The sequence below is a fragment of the Somniosus microcephalus genome, chromosome 10 (assembly GCF_052327205.1).
Source record: "Somniosus microcephalus isolate GS21.2 chromosome 10, FLI_Smic_1.0, whole genome shotgun sequence".
Lineage (NCBI taxonomy): Eukaryota > Metazoa > Chordata > Chondrichthyes > Squaliformes > Somniosidae > Somniosus > Somniosus microcephalus.
Window position 1 is genome coordinate 201,759,976 of NC_140996.1, and position 23,733 is coordinate 201,783,708.

The following is a 23,733-nucleotide window of genomic DNA, read 5'->3' on the forward strand; positions in this document are numbered from 1 at the left end:
CTTAACGTGTTTGTATGATATTCCTCTGCCCTTTGTTATTAATGAAATTAAACTTGTCATAAAATGAGCCACAAACTACAATATGAAACATTTAACAATATGATGTCCAATCAGCAAGCATACCATAACTGCCTTTAACGTCCTGTGAACTTGTACTCCCAAATCCCTCTGATCTTCCACAGTACTGAGCCTACTTCTATTCAGAGTGTAATTACAGCATTTTTTTAAACAAAATTTATCACCTCATACTGGCGCCGAATTAATTCTGCCACTTTTTAGCCCATTCCCCCATCTTATTAATATGTCTTTGCAGGTTCCTTTGGTCTTCTAAAGCATTAACTATTTTGATATAATCTGCAAATTTCAACACCACTCCCTCTGGGCCTATATCCAAACCATTCACGTACACAATGAACAGAAGTGGTCCCACAACTGAACCTACTTCCAATAACTTTGAAAATCTGCGATAACTCCTACTTTCTGTTTTCTCGCTTCGAACCAAATTTTAATCCAGTGTGCTATCCTTCCCTTAATTCCATACCCCTTAATCTTCTCTAATAATCTTCCTTGTGGTACCTTGTCAAAGGTTTTCCTAAAGTCTATGTGCACTACATCCACTGCTTTTCCCCCATCTACCATGTCTGTCACCTCTTCAAAGAATTCTATGAGGTTTGTCAAGTAAGATCATCCTTTATGAAATTCATGCTGGCTATTTCTAATTATTTTCTCTCTATCTAGATACATGGTAATTTTATCCTTAATTAGAGACTCTTAAATTTTCCCTACCACAGATGTTAAGCTAACTGGCCTGTAGTTACCCAGATTAGTTCTCTCTTCCTTATTAAAAATGAGTACTACATTGGCCACTCTGCAGTCATCCGGCACATATACACACTAAATAGAGCCCTGAAATATAATTTCTCTGGCCTGTGAAAATTCCACCCTCATCTCCCTCAGGATCCTAGGATGTAACCCATCGGGCCTTGGCACTTCAATTACTTGAACTAACTTATCGATCATAATATCACACATCTCATTCTCAACCACTTCAGGATTTACCTCCTCTCCAATATCTTTCCCTTTAGTAAAGACCGATACACAATAATTATTCATTATCTCCACCATTTTTTGATCAACATCTACAAATTGGCAATCCTCTCTTCGCTATTAACGATTCTCTCTTTACTGATATACTTGTAAAATATTATACTGTTTCTTTTGATATTTTTGAACTCTTTTCCTCATATTTATTCTTAGCTTTCCTTATCCCGCTCAACAACTTTTCTTATTTTCTCATATTCACCTTTTTCCATTATTATTATTATTATAGTCCTGTAGGCCCTTGTCAATTTTAATTACTTTCTAACCTCTTTTAAAGCGCTTGACTGGATTTTGGATTCCCTTGACATTCAGACCAGTTTTATGCAGGTCTTACTATTTGGCACAATTCAAGCTGCCTCTCAACACTTTTCAGCTTATATCACAGCAAAAAATTGCTTTCTAAGTCTCCTATGAACTTAAACTTGCACCTTTATACATAATGTAAGTGAGATTGCATGTCACAGAACTAACAATTACTCTTTTAGCGTAGCATTAAGTTTAGGGACTAAATGAGCTGACTACTCTTGACTCCAAAACACATTAATTATCACATTGTCAGACCATGGCATTCATACTAAAATTAATAGTGAAATTTATTTACCAACAAGATAATTATACCAAAGCAGAAGAATAAAGCAAGAGACTGTCAGTTCAAGTTACAAAAACTGTTCCAAAATGAAAGACTCTGAATTCTTGATAATCCCTTTTACTAGTTTTTGACAGCATCCTTGATGAACTGTTACATGGATATTGAGTTCAAGGAGTCCCTGTTAGCGAGTTACTGTGGAAGGAGCAGTGCAAGGCAAGGTTGCCCTCCTATGTCTATCCTCACTTTGAAGTCAAAGCAGACTCTTTTGAAGATCAACTGGATTCTTCTCAAGAATTACATGGAAAATGCAACACAGAAAAAGGCCATTTGCCCAACAAATCCATGTTGGCGGTTATCCTCTACAAAAGCAGTAGTCCTAATCCCATGGTCCCTGCTTCAGTCACTAACTCCAGCAGTGCATTCCATAGCCTCACAACCATATGTATAAAAAAAATTCTCCTGCTCTCTGTCCTAAATCTTGTACATTTAGGGGGCGAAATTGGGTGCCTTTGCGCCTCTGCTTGAGTGCCGGGCTGATCGCGCGGGATCGCAGCTGCCTTGGTGGTCCAGGTAGGTACTTTTTAAATTGCAGAGCCTGCAGCGATGGCCCTTCCCTTTAAGGGAGGGAAGGAGCCTTTGAACGCGGCAGCCCTGCATGGCCCAGTGTGCAGCGCTGCTCTAGTCTCCGCCCCGCCTGCTGCCGATTGCGCTCCAAGAAGGAACTGGAGCACTTGATTTAGCACTCCACTTCCTTCTCGGAGTCCAAAACCGAATTTTTTAAAAGTATGGAAACATTAGCGCCTGGCACTAATTTTCCAACCTTTTAAAATTTAGTGCCCCAAACAGGGCTATAATGAATTTCTCCCCCTTAATCTTATATCTATATCAAGTTGTTCTGGACCCCTCAACTTTTGTTTTATTCGTTTATGGGGATGTGGGCATCACTGGCAAGGCCAGCATTTATTGCCCATCCCTAGTTGCCCTTGAGAAGGTGGTGGTGAGCTGCCTTCTTGAACCGCTGCAGTCCATGTGGTGAAGGTACGCCCACCGTGCTGTTAGGTAGGGAGTTCCAGGATTTTGACCCAGCGACGATGAAAGATTGGCTGCTGCCCCTGTCCTTCTAGGTGGAAGAGGTCGCGGGTTTGGGAGGTGCTGCCAAAGAAGTCTTGGCGAGTTGCTGCAGTGCATCTTGTAGATGGTACACATTGCAGCCACGGTACGCCGGTGGTGGAGGGAGTGAATGTTTAAGGTGGTAGATGGAGTGCTAATCAAGCGGGCTGCTTTGTCCTGGATGGTGTTGAGCTTCTTGAGTGTTGTTGGAGCTGCACTCATCCAGGCAAGTGGAGAGTATTCCATCACACTCCTTACTTGTGCCTTGTAGATGGTAGAAAGGCTTTGGGGAGTCAGGAGGTGAGACACTTGCCTCAGAATACTTAGCCTCTGACCTGCTCTTGTTGCCACAGTATTTATGTAGCTGGTCCAGTTAAATTTATGGTCAATGGTGACCCCAGGATGTTGATGGTGGGGGATTCGGCGATGGTAATGCCATTGAATGTCAAGGGGCGGTAGTTAGACGCTCGCTTGTTGGAGATAGACATTGCCTGGCACTTCTGTGGCACGAATGTTACCTGCCCCTTATCAGCCCAAGCCAGAACATCATTCAGGTCTTGTTGCATGCGGTCATGGAGTGCTTCATTATCTGAGGAGTTGTGAATGGCACTGAACACTGCGCAGTCATCAGCAAACACCCCCATTTCTAACCTAATGTTAGAGGGAAGGTCATTGATGAAGCAGCTGAAGATGGTTGGGCCTAGGACACTGCCCTGAGAAATTCCTGCAGTGATGTCCCGGGGCTGTGATGATTGACCTTCAATCACCACAACCATCTTCCTTTGTACTAGGTATGACTCCAGCCAATGGAGAGTTTCCCCCCCGATTCCCATTGACTTCAGTTTTACTATCAAATGCTGCCTTGATGTCAAGGGCAGTCTTTTTCACTTCTCCTCTGGAATTCAGCTCCTTTGTCCATGTTTGGACCAAGGCTGTCATGAGGCTGGGAGCCGAGTGGTCTTGGCGGAACCCAAACTGGGCATCAGTGAGCAGGTTATTGGAAACAGAAATTACTGGAAACAGTTGGTTTCTGTCTAGTCTGTCTCATGCCTTCATAATTTTAAACACCTCCATCAAAGTACCCCTTAATCTCCTCTATTATAATGAAGAATATGACAACTTGCATTTATATAGCATCTTTAAAATAGTAAAACATCCCATTGCGCTTCACAGGAGCGTTATTAAACAAAATATGACACCGAGTCACATAAGGAACTATCAGGATAGGTGACCCAAAGCTTGGTCAAAGAAGTAGGTTTTAAGGAGCATCTTAAAAGAGAAGGGAGAGGTAGAAAGGCAGAAAGGTTTAGGGAGGGAATTCCAGAGCTGAGGGGCTAGGCAGCTGAAGGCACGGCCACCAATGGTGGAGTGATTAAAATTGGGGATGCGCAGGAGGACAGAATTGGAGGAGCAATGAGATCTCAGGGGGTCGCAAGTCTGGACGAGGTGACAGAGATAGGGAGGGACGAGGCCATGGAGGGATTGGAAAACAAGGATGAAAAATTTAAAATCGAGGTGTTGCCGGACCAGAAGCCAATGTAGGTCAGCGAGCACTGGGTTGATGGGTGAACTTTGTGCAAGTTATAATATGGGCAGCAGAGTTTTGGATGAGCTCAAGTTTATATAGGGTGGAAGGTGGGAGGCCGCCCAGGAGAGAGTTGGAATAGTCGAGTCTAAGGTAACAAAGGCATGGATGAAGGGTTCAGCAGCAGATGAGCTGAGGCAGGGGCAGAGTCGGGCGAGGTTACAGAGGTGGAAGTAGGCGCTCTTGGTGATATGGGGTTGGAAGCTCATCTCTGGGTCAAATACGACACCAAGGTTGCGAACGGTCTGGTTCAGCCTCACACAGTGGCCAGGGAGAGGGATGGAGTCGGTGGCTAGGGAACAACGTTTGTGGCGGGGACCGAAGAATTTGGCCTTCCCTGCATTTAGTTGGAGGAAATTTCTGCTCATCCAGCACTGGATGTTGGACAAGCGCTGTGACAAATCAGAGACAGTGGAGGGATTGAGAGAGGTGGTGGTGAGTTAGAGCTGGGTGTCATCAGTGTACACGTGGAACCTGACGTCGTGTTTTTGGAAGATGTCACCGAGGGGCAGTATGTAGATAAGAACTAGGCCGGGGGCCAAGGATAGATCCTTGGGGAACTCTGGAAGTAATAGTGCAGGAACGGGAAGAGAAGCCACTGCATGTGATTCGTTAATAGCAGAGGAATGTCATACGAGCAGGTTAAGCGTTTTTCGCTATTGTTGCCAACAGTCATTTCTGGCTGTAAATGTATTCTATTACCTGTACTCTTAATGGATTTCCTCTCTTTTATGTCCCCAGCCTTGCACAATTCTCCAGTTAACAGCAAGCAGATACCCACTGAAAATTATATTTAAAAAATGCTTTCAGACAATAATTCAAACTATATCCTCTGTACTAAAGTTGTGTTTTTTTTTAAATTACAACCAATTATGGTCCCTAAGCTCAAAGCCTCAGGAGAGGAATCTCAGCAAGGAAATCACAGGATAAGATGGAATGAAATGTCTAGTTCTGTAATAAAGGAAAGTACTCCAGCTCACGATCTTATTTAAAATAGCACAGTAAAGCTCTCTAAAATGCTGGAAGGGAAAGTTGTGGTAAGGAGAATTATACAGTTATTCTTGTTTTATTGCATCCTGTTGCCCCTTAGATCTCAATTACTAACTATTACACAAACTATCACAACATCATAACCTGGAACAGACAATGTATTAGTTCCCGAGCTGTAATTTGGGAAGGTTTAGGAAGATTAACTGAGTCAATCTTTAATTTGGCAATTATTAATAATATGCTAGCAAACTGATTAAAATTCATCAGAATTCAATTTATTTTAAACCAGTACAGTACTTATAAATAATAATGTTTATAAATGCCCCCACCCCACCCCCGAAAGCCTGTCATATGTAACTAGGGGTGCCAACTCCAGTTTTTTTCTTCGCTTAGTGTATGTGGGCGTTGCTGGCAAGGCCAGCATTTATTGCCCATCCCTAGTTGCCTTTGAGAAGGTAGTGGTGAGCCGCCTTCTTGAATCGCTGCAGTCCGTGTGGTGAAGGTACTTATAAATAAGTACCTGAAGATGCTGTTAGGTAGGGTGTTCCAGGATTTTGACCCAGCGACGATGAAGGATCAGCAATATACTTCTAAGTCAGGATGGTGTGTGACTTGGAGGGGAACTTGGCGGTGGTGGTGTTCCCATGCAACTGCTGCTCTTGTTCTTCTAGGTGGAAGAGGTCGCGGGTTTGGAAGGTGCTGCCGAAGAAGCCTTGGCGAGTTGCTGCAGGGCATCTTGTAGATGGTACACACTGCAGCCACGGTACGCCGGTGGTGGAGGGAGTGAATGTTTAAGGTGGTAGATGGGGTGCCAATCAAGCGGGCAGCTTTGTCCTGGATGGTGTTGAGCTTCTTGAGTGTTGTTGGAGCTGCACTCATCCAGGCAAGTGGAGAGTATTCCATCACACTCCTTACTTGTGCCTTGTAGATGGTAGAAAGGCTTTGGGGAGTCAGGAGGTGAGACAATCGCCGCAGAATACCTAACCTCTGACCTGCTGTTGTTGCCACAGTATTTATGTGGCTGGTCCAGTTAAGTTTCTGGTTAATGGTGACCCCCAGGATGTTGATGGTGGGGGATTCGGTGATGGTAATGCCGTTGAATGTCAAGGAGAGGTGGTTAGACTCTCGCTTGTTGGAGATAGTCATTGCCTGGCACTTGTGTGGTGCGAATGTTACCTGCTACTTATCAGCCCAAGCCTGAACGTTGTTCAGGCCTTGTTGCATGCAGTCATGGAGTGCTTCATTATCTGAGGAGTTGTGAATGGCACTGAACACTGCGCAATCATCAGTGAACACCCCAACTTCTGACTTTATGATGGAGGGAAGGTCATTGATGAAGCAGCTGAAGATGGTTGGGCCTAGTACACTGCCCTGAGGAACTCCTGCAGCGATGTCCTGGAGCTGTGATGATTGACCTTCAATCACCACAACCATCTTCCTTTGTGCTAGGTATGACTCCAGCCAGTGAAGAGTTTTCCTCCCCGATTCCCATTGACTTCAGTTTTACTAGAGATCCTTGATGCCACACTTGGTCAAATGCTGCCTTGATGTCAAGGGCAGTCACTCTCACCTCACCTCTGGAATTCAGCTCCTTTGTCCATGTTTGGACCAAGGCTGTAATGAGGTCGGGAGCTGAGTGGTCTTGGCGGAATCCAAACTGGGCATCAGTGAGTAATTGTCGCTTGACAGCACTGCCGATGACACTTTCCATCACTTTGCTGATGATTGAGAGTAGACTGATGGGGCGGTAATTGGCTGGATCGGATTTGTCCTGCTTTTTGTGGACAGGACCTACCTGGACAGTTTTCCACGTTGTCGGATAGATGCCAGTGTTGTAGCTGTACTGGAACAGCTTGGCTAGAGGCGCGGCTTGTTCTGGAGCACAAGTCTTCAGCAGGATAGCCGGATGTTGTCGGGGCCCATAATCTTTGCTGTATTCAATGCGCTCAGCCATTTCTTGATATCATGTGGAGTGATTTGAATTGGCTGAAGACTGGCTTCTGTGATGGTGGGGACTTCAGGAGGAGGCCGATATGGATCATCCACTCGGCACTCCTGGCTGAAGATGGTCGCAAACGCTTCAGCCTTGTCTTTTGCACTCACGTGTTGGGCTCCACCATCATTGAGGATGGAGCCTCCTCCTCCCATTAGATTGTTTAATGATCCACCACCATTCACAACTGGATGTGGCAGGACTGCAGAGCTTTGATCTAATTCATTGATTGTGGGATCACTTAGCCCTGTCTATAGCATGCTGCTTCCGCTTTTTAGCATGCATACAGTCCTGTGTTGCAGCTTCCCCAGTTTGGCATCTCATTTTTAGGTACGCTCTTCTACACTCATTATTGAACCAGGGTTGGTCCCCTGGCTTGATGGTAATAGTAGAGTGGTGGTATACAATCTGCTGCCCCACAGTGCGATGGAAGGTGTCCTCAGTGTGAAGACGGGACTTCATCTCCACAATGACTGTGCGGTGGTCACTGCTACTAATACTGTCATGCGACAGGTAGATTGGTGAGGACAAGGAAGTTTTTCCTTTGTGTTGGTTCACTCACCACCTATCGCAGGCCAAGACAGGCAGCTATGTCATTCAGCTCGGTCAATAGTAGTGATGGATATTGAAGTCCCCCACCCAGAGTACATTCTGTGCCCTTGCTACTCTCAATGCTTCTTGCAAGAAGTGTTCAACATCGAGGAGTACTGATTCATCAGCTGAGGGAGGGCAGTAGGTGGTAATCAGCAGGAGGTTTCCTTGCCCATGTTTGGCCTGAAGCTTCATGGGTCTGGAGTCAATGTTGAGGGCTCCCAGGGCCACTCCTTCCCAACTGTATACCACTGTGCCACCACCCCAGGGATGGTGATGGAGGAGTTTGGGACATTGGCTGAAAGCTATGAGTCTGACTATGTTCAGACTGCTGCTGGACTAATTTGTGAGACGGCTCTCCAATTTTGGCACAGTGTTGGTGAGGAGGACTTTGCAGGGTCGACTGGGCTGGGTGTGCCATTGCTGTGTCCAGGTGGTACGTTCAGTTTCATAGCGGTCTGGTACCTGTGGTGTACCTGGACTTCCAAAAGGCCTTCGATAAGGTCCCACATAAAAGATTAGCATGGAAAATTGAGGCTCATGGGATAAAGGGGAAAGTTTTGGCGTGGATAGGGAACTGGCTGTCAGATAGAAAACAGAGAGTTGGAATAAACGGCTCATTTTCTGAATGGCAGGCAGTAACAAGTGGGGTACCACAGGGATCTGTCCTGGGCCCCCAGCTGTTCACAATTTACATTAATGACCTGGATCAGGGAGTCGGATGCAGCATTTCCAAATTTGCAGACGACACTAAACTAGGAGGTGGGGTGGGCTCAGAGGAAGAGACCAGGAAGCTCCAGAGCGATTTGGACAGACTGGGCGATTGGGCGGATAAATGGCAGATGCACTATAATGTGGACAAGTGCGAAGTTATCCACCTTGGGTGCAGGAACGGGAGGGCAAATTATTATTTAAATGGCAATAGATTGGGAGAGGGGGAAGTACAGAGAGACCTGGGTGTTCTTGTACACCAGTCACTGAAGGCGAGCATGCAGGTGCAACAGGCGGTCAAGAAGGCAAACGGTATGCTGGCCTTCATAGCAAAAGGGTTAGAATACAGGAACAGGGATACCTTGCTGCAGCTGTACAGGGCACTGGTGAGACCACACCTCGAGTACTGTGTACAGTTTTGGTCGCCTCATCTGAGGAAGGATGTTCTTGCCATGGAGGGGGTGCAGCGGCGATTCACCAGGCTGATACCAGGAATGGCGGGAATGACCTATGAGGAGAGACTATGTAGTTTAGGGATGTACACACTGGAGTTTAGAAGATTGAGAGGGGACCTCATAGAAGTGTATAAAATTCTGACAGGTCTAGACAGACTGGATGCAGAAGGAATGTTTCCCTTGGCGGGTGAGAACAGAACTAGAGGACATAATTTAAGGATAAGGGCTAAACCATTTAGGACAGAGATGAGGGGGAATTTCTTCACTCAGAGAGTGGTGAACCTGTGGAACTCATTGCCACAGAGGGCAGTGTACGCCAGCTCATTAAATATATTTAAGAGGGAATTAGATATATTTCTACGGGCAAAAGGGGTTAAGGGTTACGGAGAGAAGGCGGGGACGGGATACTGAATTAAAGGATCAGCCATGATCTCATTAAATGGCGGAGCAGGCACGAAGGGCCGAATGGCCTACTCCTGCTCCTATCTTCTATGTAACTGAGTGGCAGTTAAGAGTCAACCACATAGGCCAGCAAATTTCCTTCCCTAAAGGACATTAGTAAACCAGATGGGTTTTTATGACAAAACGATAGTTACCATTACTAATACTAACTTTTTATTCCAGATATATTTAATTAACTGAATTTAAATTCCCCAGCTGCCATGGTGGGATTTGAATTCACATCCTCTGGATCATTAGTCCAGGCCTTTGGATTACTAACCCAGTGACGTTACCATTATGCTACCATTCTAGTTGGATGCATGCCTGGAGGTTTCATTACATGGCCACCCGCCTCCAACGCCCTGCCATTCAAACAGCCTTTTCTCCCACCTCCAATACTACTAGAACTAATAAATGAAAGTGTTCAAAGAAAATGTAAAAAAAAAACACTCCTTTTTTTGTGTCTCAGAAATTAATCTTTAATTCCTGGAGTCTCCAGGACAACCCTATGTGTAACAGTTAAATATTTTGGTGAATAAGAGACAGTCTTGCAGCTTATAACTTCCATTACAGCTACAAAAAAAAATACAGCCACATCTTAACAGCTGGAGAAGAACACATACAGATGGACAAGGCATCAAACAGGACATGACTCCATTTCAGTGAAGAGTTTAAACAAACATGCAACATTTCTAAACGCTTGCTGTGAATGGGTATTTTTTTTTGTTTCTTCTTCCTGTATGGAAAGAGAAGTGAGTAGTCTGGACCATCAGGATAGTACAGTAACTGGATGACTCAGGGCCCTTTCAGCATGTTTTCCAGATAAGTTATTAATTAAACAACTACTTACAGAATTTAATGACTGCTAATCAAAATGGTGGCTGAATGCAATTTACTTTGTGGACAGTTTTGTGAAACTTGATTTAGGAAGCTGGAGCAACAGAAAGTCATCCTATCACTGTAATGATCAGTAACATGTCATTCTAGAATGGTACACTAGGTGGAGCTGTATGTTTAGTAGGGGGCTACCCACAAGGCAGTAGTCAAGATGGATGCCTGTACACTAGTCCACATGGCTGAATAAATGACTAGCTCAAGCTAGCTGTTCATAATGAAAACGTCTATTTATTTATGAACATAACATGGTACCAGGATTGGTAATATCTGCTGAATATTGTGAAATGCGACATGGAGAATTTGGAGCCACTGGAGGGTTTGAAACTCACGGGGAATGTCGACTGCAATTGGCGGACCTTCAAACAACAATTCGAACTCTACATTGCTGCCATCGGGTTCGGTACGAAGCCAGACGCAAGGAAAATAGTGTTACTGCTCACGGTTGCAGGCCCGCAGGCAATAGAGGTATTTAATACATTTGTATTTGATCAAGAGGAGGACAGAGAAAAAATGGACAATGTGCTAAAGAAGTTTGATACACATTGGTCTCCCAAAAAGAACGAGACCTATGAGAGGTACGTGTTCCGTTCATGGACACAGCAGCAAAATGAGACTTTTGATAGCTTTGTGACTGACCTGAAACTGAAAGCACAGACATGTAATTTCTCTGAACTGAAATCATCCATGATTCGTGACCAGATTGTGTTTGGTATTCATGATAAAAAGGTCAGGGAACGTTTGTTGAGAGAAACTGAACTAACATTGGAGGATGCTGTGAAAATATGCCATGCCAGTGAGCTAGCTCAACAGCACGCAAAGACTTTCAGTGAAATTAATAATAATGCGACTGTAGTAAGTGATAGTGCTGCTGTCGGTGCTGTGTCCTACAAGGGGAAGAAACATGGGCAGAACAAAAATGCAAAGCAATCGGAGGATGGAACTTTTAATTGTAAACGATGTGGTTACCAGCACCAGTCAAGACAATGCCCTGCGTTTGGGAAAATGTGCACAAAATGTAATGGAAAGAATCACTTTGCCAAACAATGCTTTTCAAAAGTAAAAACAAAGAAAGGGCAACAAGTCAATGTGATTGAGGACACTGATTTAAGTGAGACATTTTTTGTAGGAATGGTGTCATGTGACAATATCGAAAAGGATACAGAAAATGTGCAGCCCTCAGGAATGGACAATGCTGAACATAAAGCTAATGCAGTAAAAGAGGACAAATGGATAATGCCACTGCAGGTAAATGGAGCATTAGTTACATTGAAACTAGACACCAGGGCAAAAGCAAACTTAATCAGTATGAGTGACATTAAAAATATGAAAGAAAAGCCCAAAATACAGAAAAAGTCAGTACTACTGAAGAACTATAATGGACAGAAAATAGATAGCTTAGGTGTATGCACACTCAAAGTGACAGTCAAAGACAAAGTGCATCATCTCATGTTTTCTGCTTTGGCTGAAGGACTTGATTCACTACTAGGTGACAAAGCTTGTGAGGACTTAGAACTGGTCAAGAGAGTCTACCGTATAAACTGTGCCATAAGCAGACCAGATGACTCGGTGGATTCTGTAGTGAGTAATTTCCAGGATGTGTTCAAAGGATTTGGAATTCTACCATTCACTTACAAGATCCAACTAAAGGAGGATGCTCAGCCAGTGGTACATGCTCCACGGAGAGTTCCAGCACCCCTGCGTGACCGGCTCAAGAAAGAACTGGACAGAATGACCACACTAGGAGTCATCAGGAAAGTCGAAGAGCCAACAGACTGGGTTAACTCCATGGTATGTGTAAAGAAAAAGAGCAATGATCTAAGAGTATGCATGGATCCAAAGGACTTAAATGCAAACATAAAACGTGAACACTACCAGATTCCCAAGCGAGAGGAAATCACCAGTGAAATGTCAGGTGCCAGATACTTCACAAAGCTCGATGCCTCACAAGGATTTTGGCAACTAAAACTGGATGCAGAGAGCACCAATTACTGTACCATCAACACACCATTTGCCAGGTATTGTTTCCTCAGAATGCCTTTCGGGATAATATCTGCATCTGAAATCTTTCATAGAGTGATGGAACACATAATTGAAGGTCTGGAAGGAGTTCGGGTCTATGTTGATGACATCATCATCTGGGGCTCCACACTGAAAGAACACAATGAGAGACTGACTAAAGTGCTACAGAGCATACGCCGGAATGAGCTGAAGCTCAACAAAGCCAAGTGTCAGTTTGGCATCCAGGAAGTCACTTTCCTAGGAGATAATCTATCTGGTAAAGGAATAGAGCCAGATATGGAAAAAGTAAACGCCATGCTCAAAATGCCCTGACCCACTGGCAAAAAAGGAGTGCTACGCATCATGGGGATGATAAACTTCATTGGAAAGTTCATTCCTAACTTGTCAGCCAGGACAGCCTGTCTGCGAGACCTGCTACATAAAAAAAATGAGTTCGCATGGACAGAAAGACATGAACAAGAGTGGATGAACCTCAAAACAGTGCTGACAACCACACCTGTACTCACCTTCCTTGACCCAACAAAGAGAATCAAAGTGTCAATGGATGCATCAAAAGATGGCCTAGGCGGTCTTGCTACAAGCAGAGGGTGAAGATTGGAAGCCTGTTGCCTATGCCTCCAGGTCTATGACTGACTCTGAGTGTCGATACACCCAGATTGAAAAGGAATGTCTAGGCTTGGTAGTTGGGCTAGAAAAGTTCCATGGCTACATATATGGACTTCCCACCTTCACAGTTGAGACAGACCACTGCCCACTGGTTGCCATCATAAAAAATAATCTGAATGAGATGTCTCCAAGCATTCAACGACTCATGATGAAGCTGCAAAGATATGACTTTGAACTGATCTACACACCAGGCAAACACATAGTGTTAGCAGATGCACTATCCCGAGCACCCACAATGAGTCATGTGAGCTCTACTGAGGAAGATGTGGATGTTCATGTGAGTATGGTCACTGCTGCGCTGCCCGTGTCAGACACAAAATCAAAGCAAATAGCAGAAGAAACAGTAAAAGATACAGTGTTACAAACAGTAATAGAGAACATTCATCATGGTTGGCCAAAAGGTTCCTGTCCAAAGTACTATCACATCAGGTCAGAGTTAAGTGTCGCAAGTGGACTATTACTAAAACAGAACAGAATAGTCATTCCACAGGCTCTACGTCGAGACATGCTCAAAAGGATTCATGAGGGACACCTCGGAATTGAAAAATGCAAAAGGAGAACAAGAGACACTGTTTATTGGCCTGGCATAAATAAGGACATTGAGAACATGATAGGCATATGTGAGACATGTCAGAAACACCAAAACAAACAAGCAAAGGAACCAATGATAGTAGCTGACTTACCAACAGCACCATGGCAAAAGGTTGATATGGACCTCTTGCATTTGAATGGTAAAGACTATCTAATAGTGATTGACTACTATTCTAACTATCCTGAGATGGCGCTGCTCTCAAGCACATCAGCAAGCAGTGTCATAATGCATGTTAAATCCATCTTCGCCAGACATGGAATTCCCAGGATTGCCGTTAGCGACAATGGTCCGTGCCTCAACTGTAAGGAGTAGCAACAGTTTGCAGCACATTATGACTTTCAACACATCACATCCAGTCCTCTGTATGCTCAGTCGAATGGTAAGGCAGAGAAAGGTGTTCAAGTTCTCAAACAGCTACTGAAGAAAGCAACAGAAAGCAAGTCTGATCCTTATCTCGCCCTGCTGAGCTACCGAGCCTCACCTTTAGACTGTGGTTCTTCACCTGCTGAACTCCTAATGGGTCGCAAGTTGTGCACCACACTACCCTGCTGTGCAAAAGCAAAGCAGAGTAAGGAACTGAGACAGAGACTTCAACTGTTAAAGCTGAAACAGAAATCACACTATGACAAGTCATCCAAAACTCTGAAACCTTTGACAAGGGATGATGTTGTCAGGATTGAGGATCCAGATGCATGGAACAGGAAAGCTACAGTTCTTGAGGAAGTAGGACCAAGGTCATACATTGTTAGAACTGAGGAAGGACAGATTCGCAGGAGGAACCGCCGTTCCCTCCTGAAAACACAAGAAACTGTCCAAGAGCAAATCGATGACAATGCCGCAACTGAATCTTGTCACTCACCACCAGAACAATCTAACACAAACACACATACAGGCTCTCATGAAAACACATCAGACCTACCTGTGCTGAGAAGATCCACACGTGAAGTAAAAAAGCCTGATAGACTTAATCTTTGAGTATAAAGAAAACTATAATAAAAGAATGAAAAGCTTAGAGTTCATAAATGAAAGCTTTGAAAATGTGGTGACTGTTGTGAAGATGTTTATGTCGTTATGATTGATTGATATTGATTTTGTTTAACCTCTCAGGAAGGGGGATGTAATGATAAGTAACATGTCATTCTAGAATGGTACACTAGGTGGAGCTGTATGTTTAGTAGGGGGCTACCCACAAGGCAGTAGTCAAGATGGATGCCTGTACACTAGTCCACATGGCTGAATAAATGACTAGCTCAAGCTAGCTGTTCATAATGAAAACGTCTATTTATTTATGAACATCACAATCACGACATAGCTAGAATCATGGGGTAGATGTTCATCTGTACCCCCGGGCATAAATTATTGCCCTACTGGGGGGAGCTCAAAAAGGAAAATAGGGCAGAGGAGATCTCATGTCCCCCAACAGAGCACTGCTGATTTTCTATCCATTCACTTAAATAGAAGGAAAATCGGGAGGGCTCCATTATGGGCATGCGCTCAACTTTCTACGTTCCAGGTAATGCTTTATGCCCTTCTATGGCAGTACAGACAAAAATCTACACCATAGAGTCATAGGGCTGGATTTTGTCAATGGGGAGCTTTTGGAGGCGGGACTCCCACTTTTTGGGTTGTAGTTCTGCCTCCATCGACTTGTGGCCAACCCACGCTATTTTCCCTTGATTGACCTTGTTAAGCCCGCCCAGCGGGCTCAGCAGGCCAATTAAGGGACACCTGGTTACTGGTGATGTCAGCGATTGACATTTCATCTGTCAAGAGCCTTTGACAGATGAAAAATCAACGTTTGACAGCTCTGTGAAGCGGTCAAACACTGACAATCTGTCTTCTAACTTGAGTCCTTCTACTCAGACTCAGTTAGAGAGCTCTCCAGACCAGAAAGCAGAGGCTGCGGCTTTTGACAGTTCAGTGGCCATTCTGCTTTCTGTGCTGCTGAGCTGAGGGACTCCATAGACCTGAAGGAAGGAAGCCTGCAGGAGAAAGTAAAGGTAAGTAAAACTTATTAAAACACTTTACACATACCTCACACACTTACCCCTGCACACATGCACCCATCACTCACCTGCACAACGGACATCTCGACCCCTCCAACCCCCACAGACCCACGGTCCACCTCACTAACTTGGCGTGGTTCGGAGCCGTCGGGAAGCGCATACTTCTGGGCTAAAAATAGGGATTAGGCAAAAAACTGCCTGTTAACTACCTGTTAACAGGCAGTTAATTTTGGCACTCATCCCCTTCCCGCCTCGGGGAGGCGGCTCCCAGTACAGGTCGGCCACCCGCCTCCTGGGACATTGGCACGGAGGCGGGTTGGGGGTGGGATGGGTTCCTGCCCCCCGATTCTCAATTTTCCCACCACTCCCACCTCCAAACCCGCCTCCTCAGGGCTTGGAAAATCGAGCCTATAGAATGTTACAGCACAACTGGAGTCTATTCAGCTCATCCTGCGTTTCTCCATACCCTTTTTAATTTTTCTTTTGCAAATAGCCATTTCCCTTTTGAAAGCAATTTTGAATTCTGCTTGCATCACTGTTTTTAATAGGAAATTCCATGTCCAAAACAACCCTCTGTGTAAACATAATTCTCCTAATCATTCGGTTTGTTCTTTTGTTTATGACCATAAATTTATCCGTGCCAGATACCAACCGACTAACCAGTGAAAATAATTTTTACTGCATGTAAATCCTTCCATCAGATCTCCCCTTACCTGTCCCCTTCAAGTGAAAAGAGCTCAATTTCCCTAGTCTCTCCTTATATCTAAAGCCTATCAACCCTGGTATCATCATCATCTTAATAAATCTCTTCTGTAACCTCTGTATGACTTTGACAGCCTTCCTAAACTGGTGTGCCCATAACAGGGCACAGTATTCCAACTGCAGCCTAACCAACAATTTGTACATGTTTAGCATAGCCTCTTTGCTTTCATACTCTAAGCCTTGTCACAATTTGGGATTTTTTACTACTTAAGCTAGGAGGAATTTCAGGTAATTTATATTAAGGTATTCTGGTTGCCATATTATAAAAAGGATATAGAGGCACTGGAGAGGGTGCAAAAAAGATTTACAAGGATGATACCAGAAATGCGAGGGTATACATATCAGGAAAGGATGAACAGGCTGGGTCTCTTTTCTCTTGAAAAAAGAAGGCTGAGGGGTAACCTAATAGAGGTCTTTAAAATTGTGAAAGATTTTGTCAGAGTGGATACAGATGTTTCCACTTGTGGGGAAGAGCATAACTAGAGGCCATCAATATAGGATAGTCACCAAGAAATCCAATAGAGAATTCAGAAGGAACTTCTTCACCCAGCGAGTGGTGAGAATGTGGGAGTGGTTGAAGCGAACAGTATAGATACATTTAAGGGGAGGTTAGATAACCATATGAGGGAGAAGGGAATAGAGGGTTATGCTGATAGAGTTAGATGAGGAAAGACGGGAGGAGGCTCGAGTGGAGCATAAATGCTGACATGGACTGGTTGGGCCGAATGGCCTGTTTCTGTGCTGCATATCCTATGTTGCTATTTCGTTAAATACAGCTCACAAAATCTACAATTTTTGGAATACAAATTAGTTCCAGTCGAAGCAGCAGTCCAGAATGCTATTTCACAAATACAACATCAGTTTGAGACAGTATGGTTTATTAACATATTCCAGAGAAGAAACTGTAATGTTTGACTAGTTTCATTTATATGGGCCCAGCAGGGGGTAACTCCTAGGGAAACTACACCAGGAGGGTTTTTACTGGTTTGATTGGCAGCTCAACTGGGCAATCACTGGACACAGGGGCCTAGAAATTGGGTTGGGGCGCCAAAGTGGCGCAAAAGTCGCCTGAGCGCAGGATTTAGCGCAGCGATCGGAGTAATACCGATTGCCAGAAATTCAGTTTCAGTGCCCCTCGAGGGACATGGGGCGAGGCTCGAGGCGCTCCGCGTCCCTCTTAGGGCGCTGAAACTGATTATCGCAGCGCAACGTGCCGCAGCGCCACACGCTGCGGCACGGCATGCTGCGGTACTGCAGGCCTTCCTCCCACTGTTAAGGGGGAGGTGCCTGCAACAGCGCGATCCCCGCTCGCGAGTGCCGGCAAATGAGCCCGGCACCAAGGAGAAGTGCCGGGCTCTCGGGAAACAGCCGGCAATGCCGCGGGGGGGGGGGGTGGTTAGGAGGCCGGGGGCGGAGGTGCTGGCAGGCGGCCGCTAAAAAAGCGGCCGCCCCGCACCTCCACCTTAACTTGCGCCGCTGCCAGCACGGTAAGGCCCCGTGAATCGGGCGTGGGTAGCGAACGGCGCAACTGCAGCGTTCGCTACCAAATATCGCGAACGGGGCACGAATGGGGCGCTGCGCACACCGATGACATCATCGGTGGCAGCGCAGCGCAACAGGCTAACGCCACCATTAGCGCCCCTCCTGAATATCGCGGGAGGCGCAGCCAGTGGCGCTACAGCCACTGACTGCCTCTTTAGGCGCTAACAGGTGGCGCTACTCACCCAATTTCTGCCCCGGGAGCTAGAGTGGGGTCAGAGGGCAAGTCTTTGGCTTCCTAGCTAGCTGGGATAAACTGCCTGTCTGTGTCCCAGAGGTAATCAAGTTAAACTACAGAATAGTTAGCCTATCTTGGTTAGCTGCTTTCCATATATGACATGTTTTTGACACTGTAGCACAGAAACTATCACCTTTCATGGAGTATTTGATATTCTCTTGCTTTTTTATTCCTATAATTTTTAATCTCATTCCTGATCCACAGGCAATATTTAAGTATAAAACAGCCTGACTTAAGCAGAAAATGTTCTGTAATTATCTGGTAAGTGTGCTAAATGTAATTATTCTGCTGCTAAATTATACTTCGAAGCAGCAGCACAGAACACTGAGCTCAGATCATTTTTGCGAAAAATACATTGGGGAATTTTAACCACGTCCGCCGCTGCCCCCCACCCCCCTCACTCCCGATTCAGTCGGAAACTGGTCGGTGGGGGAGGAGGGGGTCAGTTAAAATGGAGCACAGGACTAATACACTGGCTGCCCATCCCAATCTGGCCGATTGCACTTGTACATTGCAGGTGACAAGGACACCCACCTGAAGCCGGCAGGGTCCTCATTTAAATAGAACATCATCGGGGCCTGACTGCAATATTAACCTGAGGCCTGAGCGGGGGAGCAGTGGTGGCTGAGCGCAATTTTCTTGCGGACAGTTTTGTGAAACGTGATTTTGTTCGCCAGAGCAACAGAAGATGATCTCCCTATCATAATATGACTAGGATCATGGGGGTAGATGTTCATCTGTACCCACTAGGCGTAAAGTATTTTACGTATACATAAATGATGTGGTCTCAAAAAATGTTTGATTGTCATTTTTCTTTTTTTTTTAACACTGATTTTTGTTCCTTTTTATTTTTGTTTTACTTTTTCTGATTTTGTTCTTTTTCTCTGACTTTTGTGGTATTTTTTTGTCAGCAGAATATGCCGGGAATGTTTATGTGCTGTCAAAAGAAGCTGAGTTTTATCTGCAAAATCACTGAGACCCAACTGTACTTATAGGGCTGGATTTACTCAGCGGAGGCGGGCTGGTGGCAGGTTAGCTGGTTGCTGGGCTCCGGTCCTGCTCTTGGCTGCAGCCGCTCTGTCAAAGGGATTTTCCCTTGATTGGCCTTGTTAAACCCGCCCTGCAGGCTTCCCGGCCAATTAACAGGAAGCAGGTCTGATGGTGTCATTTGATGACGTCTCATCAGCTGGTTTCCTTAAAGGGACCACGGCCACATTGAGTTTGACAGTTGTTCTGTCAGTGTTTGACAGCATTGCGGTGCTGCAAACACTGACAAGCACTGTACACAGGTGCACGGCTGCACCCAGACTCTCCAATGACTCCCTCCATATGCTTATGGAGGGAGTCACAGCACACAGAGAGGTTCTCTTCCCTTCCAATGGGTGGAAGAGACCTCCCCAGGACACCAACGCAGCCTGGTTGCACATTGCACAGGAGGACACAAGCAGGGATGTGGTCAGGAGGACCAGGCTGCAGTGGCGCAAACCTTTCAATGATCTCAGTGGATCACGAAATGTTACTGCAAATCCACACTCAAACTCACCCTGCTGTGCCACTCAACACATCCCCATCACTCTGCCTTCCATACCTTTCTCCTGCACATCCTTACCAAAACCAACTTACCTTGCACCTTCACCCATCCCTCTCTATGTACATTATCACTTCCCCATCTCACTAGCCACCCCTCACACTCACCCTCATCCTACTGCAAGCATACCAACTAAAAACACACAAGGGTAGGAACTTGAGAGGTTTAGCCAATGTTCATGTGAAGTTTCTGGTAATGTGTTGTCATACAGTGAAATCTATATTTTCAACACTTCACCTTATTGGACAGATCTGTGCACACCTTGAGAAGTGTCTTACTGAGTTCCAGTGAATGTTGAGACATAACTCCCCCCCCCCCATAGTGATGATTGTGCATGGAATGGCTCGGACATTAAAGGGATACTTCACGGTGCTGGTGTGGGATGATGTCAACCGGGCGCAACATGTGGCAGCCAGGGTTTACATCATCAAGTGAAGTAAATCTGGCCACGGTGATGCCATCCCTGGCCTCCCGGGCAGCAATGTTGTCAGGGGCTGATGCCCTGTGTCCTGTGCAGCATCAGGTGATGGCAGAGAAGGTTGGTGGTGTTGTTGGTGCTGCTGGTTGTAGAGTCTGTGGGTTGTACAGTTAATAACGACACAGACTTCAGGAATAACAAACAAACAGGTCTTTACTATTCGAAGGTCAGGGCGAATCTGCCCAAGGAATCATGCCACAACACTTATATACCGGTGTGGTCACCGTCGGTATTACAGTATACAGAAGCCAAACAAGTAGTGCCACACCTAAAGTAGTTCTCTTAAAGGTGAACGGTTACATACAATAGTTCTCTTAAAGGTAGACGGGTACATACGCTACAATCCTCCCTTTTTAGCTTATTACATACAGAGTCCCTATTAAACATAACATATCTTCAACTTCATATAAAACAATTTACAGACATAGTCTCGGTGGGAAACAGTTCACAGGTTCAGTCTCTGCGGGAACAGTTCACAGATTCAGTCTCTGATCTTGACTCGGTCCGAACAACATCTCTTTGGTGTAGATGGTTCACATTGCTAGCGTGACTCCTCCATATCCTTTTCTTGACGTAACAGCTTGAACTTTCGTCCTGCTGAACCAGCAGTGCTGACTTTTACAACAACTGGGTTGCCTTGATATTTTCCTACTTCCCAACTGATTTAACTCCTTTCGTAGGGTCCACGCATGATCTGGTAGAAGTGATAATATTTGCGATAGTTATCATCTTCTGCTTCTTCTTCTTCTTTTCTGCTTTTTGGAGACTCTCGGGGCTCCCTTATCAGCTGCCAGCTGTAGCGCCACCAACTCTCTATGTTCCTTCGACTTTAAGTGCTTCATCCTGATTTCGGCACTTTGGGAGTTTTCATCACAAACTGGGCAGACCACATCCTCGTAATATTCAGTGTCACTCAACAGGTCATGGTAATATTCGGGTTCGTCCTGAGTTAGGCCAGCGAGAGGGCCTTCTACTTCCTCCTTACCCATCTGGATGTTAGCTGACTGTGGTTCCTTCCCTAGACATCTTTCTTGAAAAGACTTCTTCATGCATTCATCTTCATCCCGCTCTTCCTGGGTTTCCTGCAAATCCTTCACTAATGACCTCATTTGTGATTTCAATACTTCCCCTTCCCTCGGGGATTGATTGATCGGGCTATTCAATCCTTCTACTGGAGCAGCTGTTTCAACATTCTGTTGTTCACATAGACGCGATTCAGCGTACTTTTGGCATCCCAGTAAAGTCTGTTTTGCAACCTCAGCTATTTCCCAAACTTTTGAGAGCTCCGAACTCCTTCCCGTTGAAGATTGAAGCTTGTGTTCAGATTGTTCCCATTGCAGAGTCTTTTCCCTCAGCATATGAAGGAGTTGGCTGACCGTTAACTCTTCCACGGGAACACTGTGGATCAGAGTCTTCTCCATTTCATCCACCTTTTCCTCCAATGCTTCCATCTTCTGTTCCTCTTGTACTTTGGCTTTCAGCGCTCGGAAAAGTTGCGCCCTGATGCTCTCTAGCTCATGTTCAGGGACCATTCTTACAGTCTCTGTGTTTCTTACAGTTTCCTTTTCTTCCACTGAAAGGATTCCCAGTTGAATCTGTTCTTCAAGTTGTTGAACCTCGGACATTGCCGCCTCACATTTGTCTTGGGTTTCCTTCAATATTTTTATGAGTTCTTGGACATCTTGTCTTTCATGTTCTGCCATGTCTTTCACCTCTAATTTCTCATCTATGGATGGAACTTCTACCGATGAGTCTGTCTTGGCCTTGAGCTCATCAAGAATTTCCTGCAGCCTTTGGACTTCTTGCTCATGTTCAACCTTTAGTTGTTCATATGCTTCTACTGAAACTAGCTTTTCGGAGGTTGCCGAGTTAACCCCCTCCAGAATTGTAGCCTGGGCCTGTTCATACTGTTCTTTCAACTTCTCACACTCTGCTTGTAAGGAGTCGTAGAGAAGAACTGGAATAACATCCTGGCTTCCTGAAGATTCCTCTTCATTTGCTTCTTTCGCAATTTCCTGTTGGAGTTCAGCCAAGGCTGCTATGCTATCTGCCTCTCGAAGTCTCACTGCCATCAAATCTTCTTTATTCCTGCAGTCTATCTCAGCCATTTTCCAATTACTTTCATTTAACTGAGTGAGTAGTCCCTTATTCTGGGCTGAGAGATATTGCACCTTCTCATGTAGACCATAGCACTCCTTCTCTGCTCGACATAGCTGGTTACTGCTGATTTGGTTCTGTGTTTCAAGTTCCAACATCCTTTGCTTAGCTTCTTTCAGTTTCGCCCCTATAAGCTCCTCTTGCAACATGGCCACATTATTCACATCAGGTAAAGAAGCGTTTCTCTTTTCCATGTCCAAGATTTTTTTCTGCATATCTTTAAGTGCACACTGCGATTCAGCTTCTCTTAACCTTGCTTGCACTAGCTCCGTCTCCAATTGCAGAACAAAATCCTCAGTGTAGCGTGGTTTGCCTTTATGCTGTATCTCTAGATCATGCAAATATTCTAACTCCTGAACATCATAAGGGAGATGTGATCGGTAATTGGTCACGATGGCTCTATGGTCGCTCTTTGCTTGAGCTAGCTGACTCTGCTGTCTTTCCAGGTTCTCCCATTCGGTGTCCCAGAACTTTTCCATTGTTTTCATCTCTTGTACGAGACGGTAACTCAACTGTTCTAATTGTTGTCGTACTTTGAAATAAGTTTGAGTCCGAGTTCGGTGTTCTTCCGTCGTGGATAAGTCCTTAACTTGAACAGGCTCAGAATTCTCTGTCAAACTGGAGTTCTGCTCTGAAGCTTTATCCTTCTCGGTAGCATAAGCCTTTATGCATGTCTTCGTTTTCTCCACCATAGTCGGCAAGTTCATTTTAGCCTTGTCTTCCATATTTGAGTTGGTCTTATCGCCATCCGTTTCAGAATCTGAGCTGATAGCTGGCACCGAGTCCTCACTCATTATAGCTTTTAGATAGTGCCATTCCATGTCTATTTTCTTGATCCACTCTCATCCTAGAAGTGGTGGTCCTCCCTCAGATAATACGTACAAGTTCATTCTTGGGTGTTCTTTACCCCTATCTCTCACCTTGACTCTTATCTTCCCCATGGGGTATACCTTATGCCCCGTGTATGTCTGCAATATGAACTTGGTATTTCTTAAGGGTATGTGAGAGAATAGCCGGTGGTAGTCCCTTCGATTTATGACTGATAGAGCTGATCCAGTGTCCAACTCCATTCTTACTTGGACTCCAGCTATTTTTAGTATGACCCAGATAGTTTGTAGGTCAGCTTCCTTACTCACATTGTGAATTCTCAGACTACCCAGCTCCTGGCTGTTTGGGTCTGAGTCTGAATTCTGTTCGTCTGAACTCTTCTCAGCCACCTTGTGTA